This window comes from Dromaius novaehollandiae, chromosome 6, assembly GCF_036370855.1.
Source record: "Dromaius novaehollandiae isolate bDroNov1 chromosome 6, bDroNov1.hap1, whole genome shotgun sequence".
In the NCBI taxonomy this organism is placed as follows: domain Eukaryota; kingdom Metazoa; phylum Chordata; class Aves; order Casuariiformes; family Dromaiidae; genus Dromaius; species Dromaius novaehollandiae.
In genome coordinates, this window is record NC_088103.1 from 34,285,415 (window position 1) to 34,296,497 (window position 11,083).

Consider the following 11,083-nt stretch of genomic DNA (forward strand, 5'->3'; position numbering starts at 1 on the left):
TGGCATGCCCTTTGCAGCCCCACTCCACATGGGGCTCTGCGCTTTCTCTCTTCCCTAACCCTAACCCTAGCCCTAAGCCTAACCCTAGCCCTAGTCCTAAGGTTGGCGGGAGCCCATAGCATAGCCCACCAGCCCCATTGGTGGCTGTAACGAAAAAGTTGCCGTGGGAGCAGTCTGTGTGCAGCGCCACATTTCCTTTGGCATGCCCTTTGCAACTGCACTCCACATGGGGCTCTGTGCTTTCTCTCTCTCCTAGCCCTATCCGTAACCCTAGCCCTAACCCTGACCCAAACCCTAGCCCTATCCCTTAGTTCAGCCGGTGCCAGGAGCAGATCCCACCAGCCCCATTGTTGGCCCTAACGAAAAAGTTGCCCTGAGAGCAGTCTTGGTGCAGCCCCGCATTTCCTTTGGCCTGCACTTTGCAGCCGCACTCCACATGTGGCTCTACGCTTTGTCTCTCTCCTAACCCTAACCCTAACCGTAGCCCTAACCTTAGCCCTAGCCCTAGTCCTAAGGTTGTCTGGAGCCTGTAGCAGAGCCCACCAGTCCAGTTTCTGCCTGCACCAAAAAAGTTGCCGTGGGAGCAATCTTGGTGCAGCCCCCGATTTCCTTTGGCATGCCCTTTGCAGCCGCACTGCACATGGGGCTCTACGCTTTCTCTCTCTCCTAACCCTAACCCTAGCCCTAGTCCTAAGGTTGGCCGGTGCACGGAGCAGAGCCCACCAGCCCCATTGCTGGCCCTACCGAAAAAGTTGCCGTGGGAGCAGTCTTGGTGCAGCCCCCCATTTCCTTTGGCATGCCCTTTGCAGCCCCACTCCACATGGGGCTCTACGCTTTCTCTCTCCCCTAACCCTAAGCCTAGCCCTAAGTCTAACCCCAGCCCTAGTCCTAAGGTTGGCCGGAGTCTGGAGCAGAGCCCACCAGCCCCATTGGTGGCTGTAACGAAAAAGTTGCCGTGGGAGCAGTCTTGGTGCAGCGCCACATTTCCTTTGGGATGCCCTTTGCAGCCCCACTGCACATGGGGCTCTGCCCTTTCTCTCTCCCCGAACCCTAACCCTAGCCCTAACTCTAACCCTAGCCCTAGTCCTAAGGTTGTCTACAGCCTGGAGCAGAGCCCACCAGTCCAGTTGCTGCCTCGACCACAAAAGTCACCGTGGGAGCTGTTTTGGTTCAGCCCTGACATTTCGTTTGGTATGCCCTTTGCAGCCCCACTCCACATGGGGCTCTGCGCTTTCTCTCTCCCCTAACCCTAACCCTAAGCCTAGCCCTAAGCCTAACCCTAGCCCTAGTCCTAAGGTTGGCCGGTGCCCGGAGCAGAGCCCACCAGCCCCATTGCTGGCCCTACCGAAAAAGTTGCCGTGGGAGCAGTCTTGGTGCAGCCCCGCATTTCCTTTGGCATGCCCTTTGCAGTCCCACTCCACATGGGGCTCTACGCTTTCTCTCTCTCCTAGCCCTAGCCCTAACCCTAGCCCTAACCTTAGACCTAGCCCTAGTCCTAAGGTTGGCTGGAGCCTGTAGCAGAGCCCACCAGTCCAGTTTCTGCCTGCACCAAAAAAGTCGCCGTGGGAGCAATCTTGGTGCAGCCCCCGCATTTCCTTTGGCATGCGCTTTGCAGCCGCACTCCACATGGGGCTCTACGCTTTCTCTCTCTCCTAACCCTAACCCTAGCCCTAGTCCTAAGGTTGGCTGGAGCCTGGTGCAGAGCCCACCAGCCCCATTGCTGACCCTAACAAAGAAGTTGCCCTGGGAGCAGTCTTGGTTCCGCCCCCCCCCCCATTTGCTTTGGCATGCGCTTTGCAGCTTCATTCCACATGGAGCTCTACTCTTTGTCTCTCCCCTAACCCTAACCCTAAGCCTAGCCCTAAGCCTAACCCTAGCCCTAGTCCTAAGGTTGGCCGGAGCCCTGAGAAGAGCCCATCAGCCCCATTGCTGGTCCTACCGAAAAAGTTGCCGTGGGAGCAATGTTGGTGCAGCCCCCGATTTCCTTTGGCAAGTCCTTTGCAGCTGCACTCCACATGGGGCTCTACGCTTTCTCTCTCCCCTAACCCTAACCCTAACCCTAAGCCTAACCCTAGCCCTAGTCCTAAGGTTGGCCGGAGTCTGGAGCAGAGCCCAGCAGCCCCATTGGTGGCTGTAACGAAAAAGTTGCCGTGGGAACAGTCTGTGTGCAGCACCACATTTCCTTTGGCATGCCCTTTGCAGCCCCACTCCACATGGGGCTGTGCCCTTTCTCTCTCCCCTAACCCTAACCCTAGCCCTAAGCCTAACCCTAGCCCTAGTCCTAAGGTTGTCTTCAGCCTGGAGCAGAGCCCACCAGTCCAGTTGCTGCCTCCACCAGAAAAGTCGCCGTGGGAGCTGTTTTGGTTCAGCCCTGACATTTTGTTTGGTATGCCCTTTGCAGCGCCACTCCACATGGGGCTCTACGCTTTGTCTCTCCCCTAACCCTAACACTAGCATTAGCCCTGAGTTCATCTGGAGCCCAGAGCAGAGCCCCCCAGGCCCCTTGGTGTCCGTAACAAAGAAGTTGCTGTGGGAGCAGTCTTGGTGCAGCCCCGCATTTCCTTTGGCATGCCCTTTGCAGCCCCACTCCACATGGGGCTCTACGCTTTGTCTCTCCCCTAACCCTAGCCCTAACCCTAACCCTAACCCTAACCCTAGCCCTGGTCCTAAGGTTGTCTGGAGCCTGTAGCAGAGCCCACCAGTCCAGTTGCTGCCTCGACCAAAAAAGTTGCTGTGGGAGCAATCTTGGTGCAGCCCCCGATTTCCTTTGGCATGCCCTTTGCAGTCCCACTCCACATGGGGCTCTACGCTTTCTCTCTCTCCTAACCCTAACCCTTGCCCTAGCCCTAAGGTTGGCTGGAGCCTGGTGCAGAGCCCACCAGCCCCATTGGTGTCCGTAACAAAGAAGTTGCCCTGGGAGCAGTCTTGGTTCCGCCCCCCACCATTTGCTTTGGCATGCGCTTTGCAGCTTCATTCCACATGGAGGTCTACTCTTTGTCTCTTCCCTAACCCTAACACTAAGCCTAGCCCTAAGCCTAACCCTAGCCCTAGTCCTAAGGTTGGCCGGAGCCCTGAGCAGAGCCCATCAGCCCCATTGCTGGTCCTACCGAAAAAGTTGCCGTGGGAGCAATGTTGGTGCAGCCCCCGATTTCCTTTGGCAAGCCCTTTGCAGCTGCACTCCACATGGGGCTCTACGCTTTCTCTCTCCCCTAACCCTAACCCTAAGCCTAAGCCTAACCCTAGCCCTAGTCCTAAGGTTGGCCGGAGTCTGGAGCAGAGCCCAGCAGCCCCATTTGCGGCTGTAAGGAAAAAGTTGCCGTGGGAGCAGTCTGTGTGCAGCACCACATTTCCTTTGGCATGCCCTTTGCAGCCCCACTGCACATGGGGCTGTGCCCTTTCTCTCTCCCCTAACCCTAACCCTAGCCCTAAGCCTAACCCTAGCCCTAGTCCTAAGGTTGTCTTCAGCCTGGAGCAGAGCCCACCAGACCAGTTGCTGCCTCGACCAGAAAAGTCGCCGTGGGAGCTGTTTTGGTTCAGCCCTGACATTTCGTTTGGTATGCCCTTTGCAGCGCCACTCCACATGGGGCTCTACGCTTTCTCTCTCTCCTAACCCTAACACTAGCATTAGCCCTAAGTTCATCTGGAGCCCAGAGCAGAGCCCCCCAGGCCCATTGGTGTCCGTAACAAAGAAGTTGCTGTGGGAGCAGTCTTGGTGCAGCCCCGCATTTCCTTTGGCATTCCCTTTGCAGCTGCACTCCACATGGGGCTCTACGCTTTGTCTCTCCCCTAACCCTAACCCTAGCCCTAACCCTAACCCTAACCCTAGCCCTGGTCCTAAGGTTGTCTGGAGCCTGTAGCAGAGCCCACCAGTCCAGTTGCTGCCTCGACCAAAAAAGTTGCCGTGGGAGCAGTCTTGGTGCAGCCCCGCATTTCCTTTGGCATGCCCTTTGCAGTCCCACTCTACATGGGGCTCTACGCTTTGTCTCTCCCCTATCCCTAAGCCTAGCCGTAAGCCTAACCCTAGCCCTAGTCCTAAGGTTGGCCGGAGCCTGCAGCAGAGCCCACCAGTCCAGTTGCTGCCTCGACCAAAAAAGTTGCTGTGGGAGCAATGTTGGTGCAGCCCCCCATTTTCTTTGGCATGCCCTTTGCAGCTGCACTCCACATGGGGCTCTACGCTTTCTCTCTCCCCTAACCCTAAGCCTAGCCCTAAGCCTAACCCCAGCCCTAGTCCTAAGGTTGGCCGGAGTCTGGAGCAGAGCCCACCAGCCCCATTGGTGGCTGTAACGAAAAAGTTGCCGTGGGAGCAGTCTTGGTGCAGCGCCACATTTCCTTTGGGATGCCCTTTGCAGCCCCACTCCACATGGGGCTCTACGCTCTCTCTCTCCCCTAACCCTAACCCTAGCCCTAACCCTAACCCTAACCCTAACCCTAGCCCTGGTCCTCAGGTTGTCTGGAGCCTGTAGCAGAGCCCACCAGCCCCATTGCTGGCCCTACCGAAAAAGTTGCCGTGGGAGCAGTCTTTGTGCAGCGCCACATTTCCTTTGGCATGCCCTTTGCAGCCCCACTCCACATGGGGCTTTAAGCTTTTGCTCTCTCCTAACCCTAACCCTAGCATTAGCCCTAAGTTCATCTGGATCCCAGAGGATAGCCCACCAGCCCCACTGGTGGCCCTAACAAAGAAGTTTCCCTGAGAACAGTCTTGGTGTAGCCCCGCATTTCCTTTGGCATGCCCTTTGCAGTCCCACTCCACATGGGGCTCTGCGCTTTCTCTCTCCCCTAAGCCTCACCCTAGCCCTAACCCTAACCCTCGCCCTAGTCCTAAGGTTGGCGGGAGCCCATAGCATAGCCCATCAGCCCCATTGGTGGCTGTAACGAAAAAGTTGCCGTGGGAGCAGTCTTGGTGCAGACCCGCATTTCCTTTGGCATGCCCTTTGCAGCCCCACTCTACATGGGACTGTACGCTTAGTCTCTCCCCTAGCCCTAGCCCTAACCCTAACCCTAGCACTAGTCCTAAGGTTGGCCGGAGCCTGCAGCAGAGCCCACCAGTCCAGTTGCTGCCTCGACCAAAAAAGTTGCTGTGGGAGCAATGTTGGTGCAGCGCCCCATTTCCTTTGGCATGCCCTTTGCAGCCCCACTCCAGAATGGGGCTCTACGCTTTCTCTCTCCCCTAACCCTAAGCCTAGCCCTAAGCCTAACCCTAGCCCTAGTCCTAAGGTTGGCCGGAGTCTGGAGCAGAGCCCACCAGCCCTATTGGTGGCTGTAACGAAAAAGTTGCCGTGGGAGCAGTCTTGGTGCAGCGCCACATTTCCTTTGGCATGCCCTTTGCAGCCCCACTCCACATGGGGCTTTAAGCTTTCGCTCTCTCCTAACCCTAACCCTAGCATTAGCCCTAAGTTCATCTGGATCCCAGAGGATAGCCCACCAGCCCCACTGGTGGCCCTAACAAAGAAGTTCCCCTGAGAACAGTCTTGGTGCAGCCCCGCATTTCCTTTGGCATGCCCTTTGCAGCCCCACTCCACATGGGGCTCTACGCTTTGTCTCTCCCCTAGCCCTAGCCCTAAGCCTAACCCTAGCCTTAGTCCTAAGGTTGGCCGGAGCCTGCAGCAGAGCCCACCAGTCCAGTTGCTGCCTCGACCAAAAAAGTTGCTGTGGGAGCAATGTTGGTGCAGCGCCCCATTTCCTTTGGCATGCCCTTTGCAGCTGCACTCCACATGGGGCTCTACGCTTTGTCTCTCCCCTAACCCTAACCCTAGCCCTAACCCTAACCCTAAGCCTAACCCTAGCCCTGGTCCTAAGGTTGTCTGGAGCCCGGAGCAGAGCCCACCAGCCCCATTGCTGGCCCTACCGAAAAAGTTGCCGTGGGAGCAGTCTTGGTGCAGCGCCACATTTCCTTTGGGATGCCCTTTGCAGCCCCACTCCACATGGGGCTCTACGCTTTGTCTCTCCCCTAGCTCTAGCCCTAAGCCTAACCCTAGCCCTAGTCCTAAGGTTGGCCGGAGCCTGGAGCAGAGCCCACCAGTCCAGTTGCTGCCTCGACGAAAAAAGTTGCTGTGGGAGCAATGTTGGTGCAGCCCCCCATTTTCTTTGGCATGCCCTTTGCAGCTGCACTCCACATGGGGCTCTACGCTTTCTCTCTCCCCTAACCCTAACCCTAGCCCTAACCCTAACCCTAGCCCTATCCCTTAGTTCAGCCAGTGCCAGGAGCAGATCCCACCAGCCCCATTGTTGGCCCTAACGAAAAAGTTGCCGTGGGAGCAGTCTTGGTGCAGCGCCACATTTCCTTTGGCATGCCCTTTGCAGCTGCACTCCACATGGGGCTCTGTGCTTTCTCTCTCTCCTAGCCCTAACCCTAACCCTAGCCCTAACCCTGACCCAATCCCTAGCCCTATCCCTTAGTTCAGCCAGTGCCAGGAGCAGATCCCACCAGCCCCATTGTTGGCCCTACCGAAAAAGTTGCCCTGAGAGCAGTCTTGGTGCAGCCCCGCATTTCCTTTGGCCTGCGCTTTGCAGCCGCACTCCACATGTGGCTCTACGCTTTCTCTCTCTCCTAACCCTAACCCTAACCGTAGCCCTAACCTTAGCCCTAGCCCTAGTCCTAAGGTTGGCTGGAGCCTGTAGCAGAGCCCACCAGTCCAGTTGCTGCCTCGACCAAAAAAGTTGCTGTGGGAGCAATGTTGGTGCAGCCCCGCATTTTCTTTGGCATGCCCTTTGCAGCTGCACTCCACATGGGGCTCTACGCTTTCTCTCTCCCCTAACCCTAACCCTAGCCCGAAGCCTAACCCTAGCCCTAGTCCTAAGGTTGGCTGGAGCCTGGAGCAGAGCCCACCAGCCCCATTGGTGGCTGTAACGAAAAAGTTGCCGTGGGAGCAGTCTTGGTGCAGCGCCACATTTCCTTTGGCATGCCCTTTGCAGCCGCACTCCACATGGGGCTCTACGCTTTCTCTCTCCCCTAACCCTAACCCTAGCCCTAACCCTAACCCTAACCCTAACCCTAGCCCTGGTCCTAAGGTTGTCTGGAGCCTGTAGCAGAGCCCACCAGTCCAGTTGCTGCCTCGACCAGAAAAGTCGCCGTGGGAGCTGTTTTGGTTCAGCCCTGACATTTCCTTTGGTATGCCCTTTGCAGCCCCACTCCACATGTGGCTCTACGCTTTCTCTCTCCCCTAACCCTAACCCTAAGCCTAGCCCTAAGCCTAACCCTAGCCCTAGTCCTAAGGTTGGCTGGTGCCCGGGGCAGAGCCCACCAGCCACATTGCTGGCCCTACCGAAAAAGTTGCCGTGGGAGCAGTCTTGGTGCAGCCCCACATTTCCTTTGGCATGCCCTTTGCAGTCCCACTCCACATGGGGCTCTACGCTTTCTCTCTCTCCTAGCCCTAGCCCTAACCCTAGCCCTAACCTTAGACCTAGCTCTAGTCCTAAGGTTGGCTGGAGCCTGTAGCAGAGCCCACCAGTCCAGTTTCTGCCTGCACCAAAAAAGTCGCCGTGGGAGCAATCTTGGTGCAGCCCCCGATTTCCTTTGGCATGCCCTTTGCAGCCGCACTCCACATGGGGCTCTACGCTTTCTCTCTCTCCTAACCCTAACCCTAGCCCTAGCCCTAAGGTTGGCTGGAGCCTGGTGCAGAGCCCACCAGCCCCATTGCTGACCCTAACAAAGAAGTTGCCCTGGGAGCAGTCTTGGTTCCGCCCCCGCCGTTTGCTTTGGCATGCGCTTTGCAGCTTCATTCCACATGGAGCTCTACTCTTTGTCTCTCCCCTAACCCTAACCCTAAGCCTAGCCCTAAGCCTAACCCTAGCCCTAGTCCTAAGGTTGGCCGGAGCCCTGAGCAGAGCCCATCAGCCCCATTGCTGGTCCTACCGAAAAAGTTGCCGTGGGAGCAATGTTGGTGCAGCCCCGCATTTCCTTTGGCAAGCCCTTTGCAGCTGCACTCCACATGGGGCTCTACGCTTTCTCTCTCCCCTAACCCTAACCCTAACCCTAAGCCTAACCCTAGCCCTAGTCCTAAGGTTGGCTGGAGTCTGGAGCAGAGCCCAGCAGCCCCATTTGTGGCTGTAACAAAAAAGTTGCTGTGGGAGCAGTCTGTGTGCAGCACCACATTTCCTTTGGCATGCCCTTTGCAGCCCCACTCCACATGGGGCTCTGCCCTTTCTCTCTCCCCTAACCCTACCCCTAGCCCTAACCCTAACCCTAGCCCTAAGCCTAACCCTAGCCCTAGTCCTAAGGTTGTCTTCAGCCTGGAGCAGAGCCCACCAGTCCAGTTGCTGCCTCCACCAAGAAAGTCGCCATGGGAGCAGTCTTGGTTCAGCCCTGACATTTCGTTTGGTATGCCTTTTGCAGCGCCACTCCACATGGGGCTCTACGCTTTCTCTCTCTCCTAACCCTAACACTAGCATTAGCCCTAAGTTCATCTGGAGCCCAGAGCAGAGCCCCCCAGGCCCATTGGTGTCCGTAACAAAGAAGTTGCTGTGGGAGCAGTCTTGGTGCAGCCCCGCATTTCCTTTGGCATTCCCTTTGCAGTCCCACTCCACATGGGGCTCTACGCTTTGTCTCTCCCCTAACCCTAACCCTAGCCCTAACCCTAACCGTAAGCCTAACCCTAGCCCTAGTCCTAAGGTTGTCTGGAGCCTGTAGCAGAGCCCACCAGTCCAGTTGCTGCCTCGACCAAAAAAGTTGCCGTGGGAGCAGTCTTGGTGCAGCCCCGCATTTCCTTTGGCATGCCCTTTGCAGTCCCACTCTACATGGGGCTCTACGCTTTGTCTCTCCCCTAACCCTAACCCTAGCCCTAACCCTAACCCTAGCCCTAGTCCTAAGGTTGGCCGGAGCCTGTAGCAGAGCCCACCAGTCCAGTTGCTGCCTCGACCAAAGAAGTTGCTGTGGGAGCAATATTGGTGCAGCCCCCCATTTTCTTTGGCATGCCCTTTGCAGCTGCACTCCACATGGGGCTCTACGCTTTCTCTCTCCCCTAACCCTAAGCCTAGCCCTAAGCCTAACCCCAGCCCTAGTCCTAAGGTTGGCCGGAGTCTGGAGCAGAGCCCACCAGCCCCATTGGTGGCTGTAACGAAAAAGTTGCCGTGGGAGCAGTCTTGCTGCAGCGCCACATTTCCTTTGGCATGCCCTTTGCAGCCCCACTGCACATGGGGCTCTGCCCTTTCTCTTTCCCCGAACCCTAACCCTAGCCCTAACTCTAACCCTAGCCCTAGTCCTAAGGTTGTCTACAGCCTGGAGCAGAGCCCACCAGTCCAGTTGCTGCCTCGACCAGAAAAGTCACCGTGGGAGCTGTTTTGGTTCAGCCCTGACATTTCGTTTGGTATGCCCTTTGCAGCCCCACTCCACATGGGTCTCTACACTCTCTCTCTCCCCTAACCCTAACCCTAGCCCTAACCCTAACCCTAACCCTACCCCTAGCCCTGGTCCTCAGGTTGTCTGGAGCCTGTAGCAGAGCCCACCAGTCCAGTTGCTGCCTCGACCAGAAAAGTCGCTGTGAGAGCTGTTTTGGTTCAGCCCTGACATTTCGTTTGGCATGCCCTTTGCAGCTGCACTCCACATGGGGCTCTGTGCTTTCTCTCTCTCCTAACCCTAACACTAGCATTAGCCCTAAGTTCATCTGGAGCCCAGAGCAGAGCCCCCCAGGCCCATTGGTGTCCGTAACAAAGAAGTTGCTGTGGGAGCAGTCTTGGTGCAGCCCCGCATTTCCTTTGGCATGCCCTTTGCAGCCCCACTCCACATGGGGCTCTGCGCTTTGTCTCTCCCCTAACCCTAACCCTGGCCCTAACCCTAACCCTAACCCTAACCCTAGCCCTGGTCCTAAGGTTGTCTGGAGCCTGTAGCAGAGCCCACCAGTCCAGTTGCTGCCTCGACCAGAAAAGTCGCCGTGGGAGCAGTCTTGGTGCAGCCCTGACATTTCGTTTGGCATGCCCTTTGCAGCCCCACTCCACATGGGGCTCTACGCTTTGTCTCTCCCCTAGCCCTAGCCCTAAGCCTAACCCTAGCCCTAGTCCTAAGGTTGTCTTCAGCCTGGAGCAGAGCCCACCAGTCCAGGTGCTGCCTCGACCAAAAAAGTTGCTGTGGGAGCAATGTTGGTGCAGCCCCCCATTTTCTTAGGCATGCCCTTTGCAGCCCCACTCCACATGGGGCTCTACGCTTTCTCTCTCCCCTAACCCTAACCCTAGCCCTAACCCTAACCCTAGCCCTATCCCTTAGTTCAGCCGGTGCCAGGAGCAGAGCCCCCCAGGCCCATTGGTGTCCGTAACAAAGAAGTTACTGTGGGAGCAGTCTTGGTGCAGCCCCGCATTTCCTTTGGCATTCCCTTTGCAGCCGCACTCCACATGTGGCTCTACGCTTTGTCTCTCTCCTAACCCTACCCCTAACCCTAGCCCTAACCTTAGCCCTAGCCCTAGTCCTAAGGTTGGCCAGAGTCTGGAGCAGAGCCCACCAGCCCTATTGGTGGCTGTAACGAAAAAGTTGCCGTGGGAGCAGTCTTGGTGCAGCGCCACATTTCCTTTGGGATGCCCTTTGCAGCCCCACTCCACATGGGGCTTTAAGCTTTCGCTCTCTCCTAACCCTAACCCTAGCATTAGCCCTAAGTTCATCCGGATCCCAGAGGATAGCCCACCAGCCCCATTGGTGGCCCTAACAAAGAAGTTCCCCTGAGAACAGTCTTGGTGCAGCCCCGCATTTCCTTTGGCATGCCCTTTGCAGCTGCACTCCACATGGGGCTCTGCGCTTTCTCTCTCCCCTAAGCCTAACCCTAGCCCTAAGCCTAACCCTAGCCCTGGTCCTAAGGTTGTCTTCAGCCTGGAGCAGAGCCCACCAGTCCAGTTTCTGCTTCCACCAAAAAAGTCGCCGTGGGAGCTGTTTTGCTTCAGCCCTGACATTTCGTTTGGTATGCCCTTTGCAGCACCACTCCACATGGGGCTCTACGCTTTCTCTCTCTCCTAACCCTAACACTAGCATTAGCCCTAAGTTCATCCGGAGCCCAGAGCAGAGCCCCCCAGGCCCATTGGTGTCCGTAACAAAGAAGTTGCTGTGGGAGCAGTCTTGGTGCAGCCCCGCATTTCCTTTGGCATTCCCTTTTCAGTCCCACTCTAC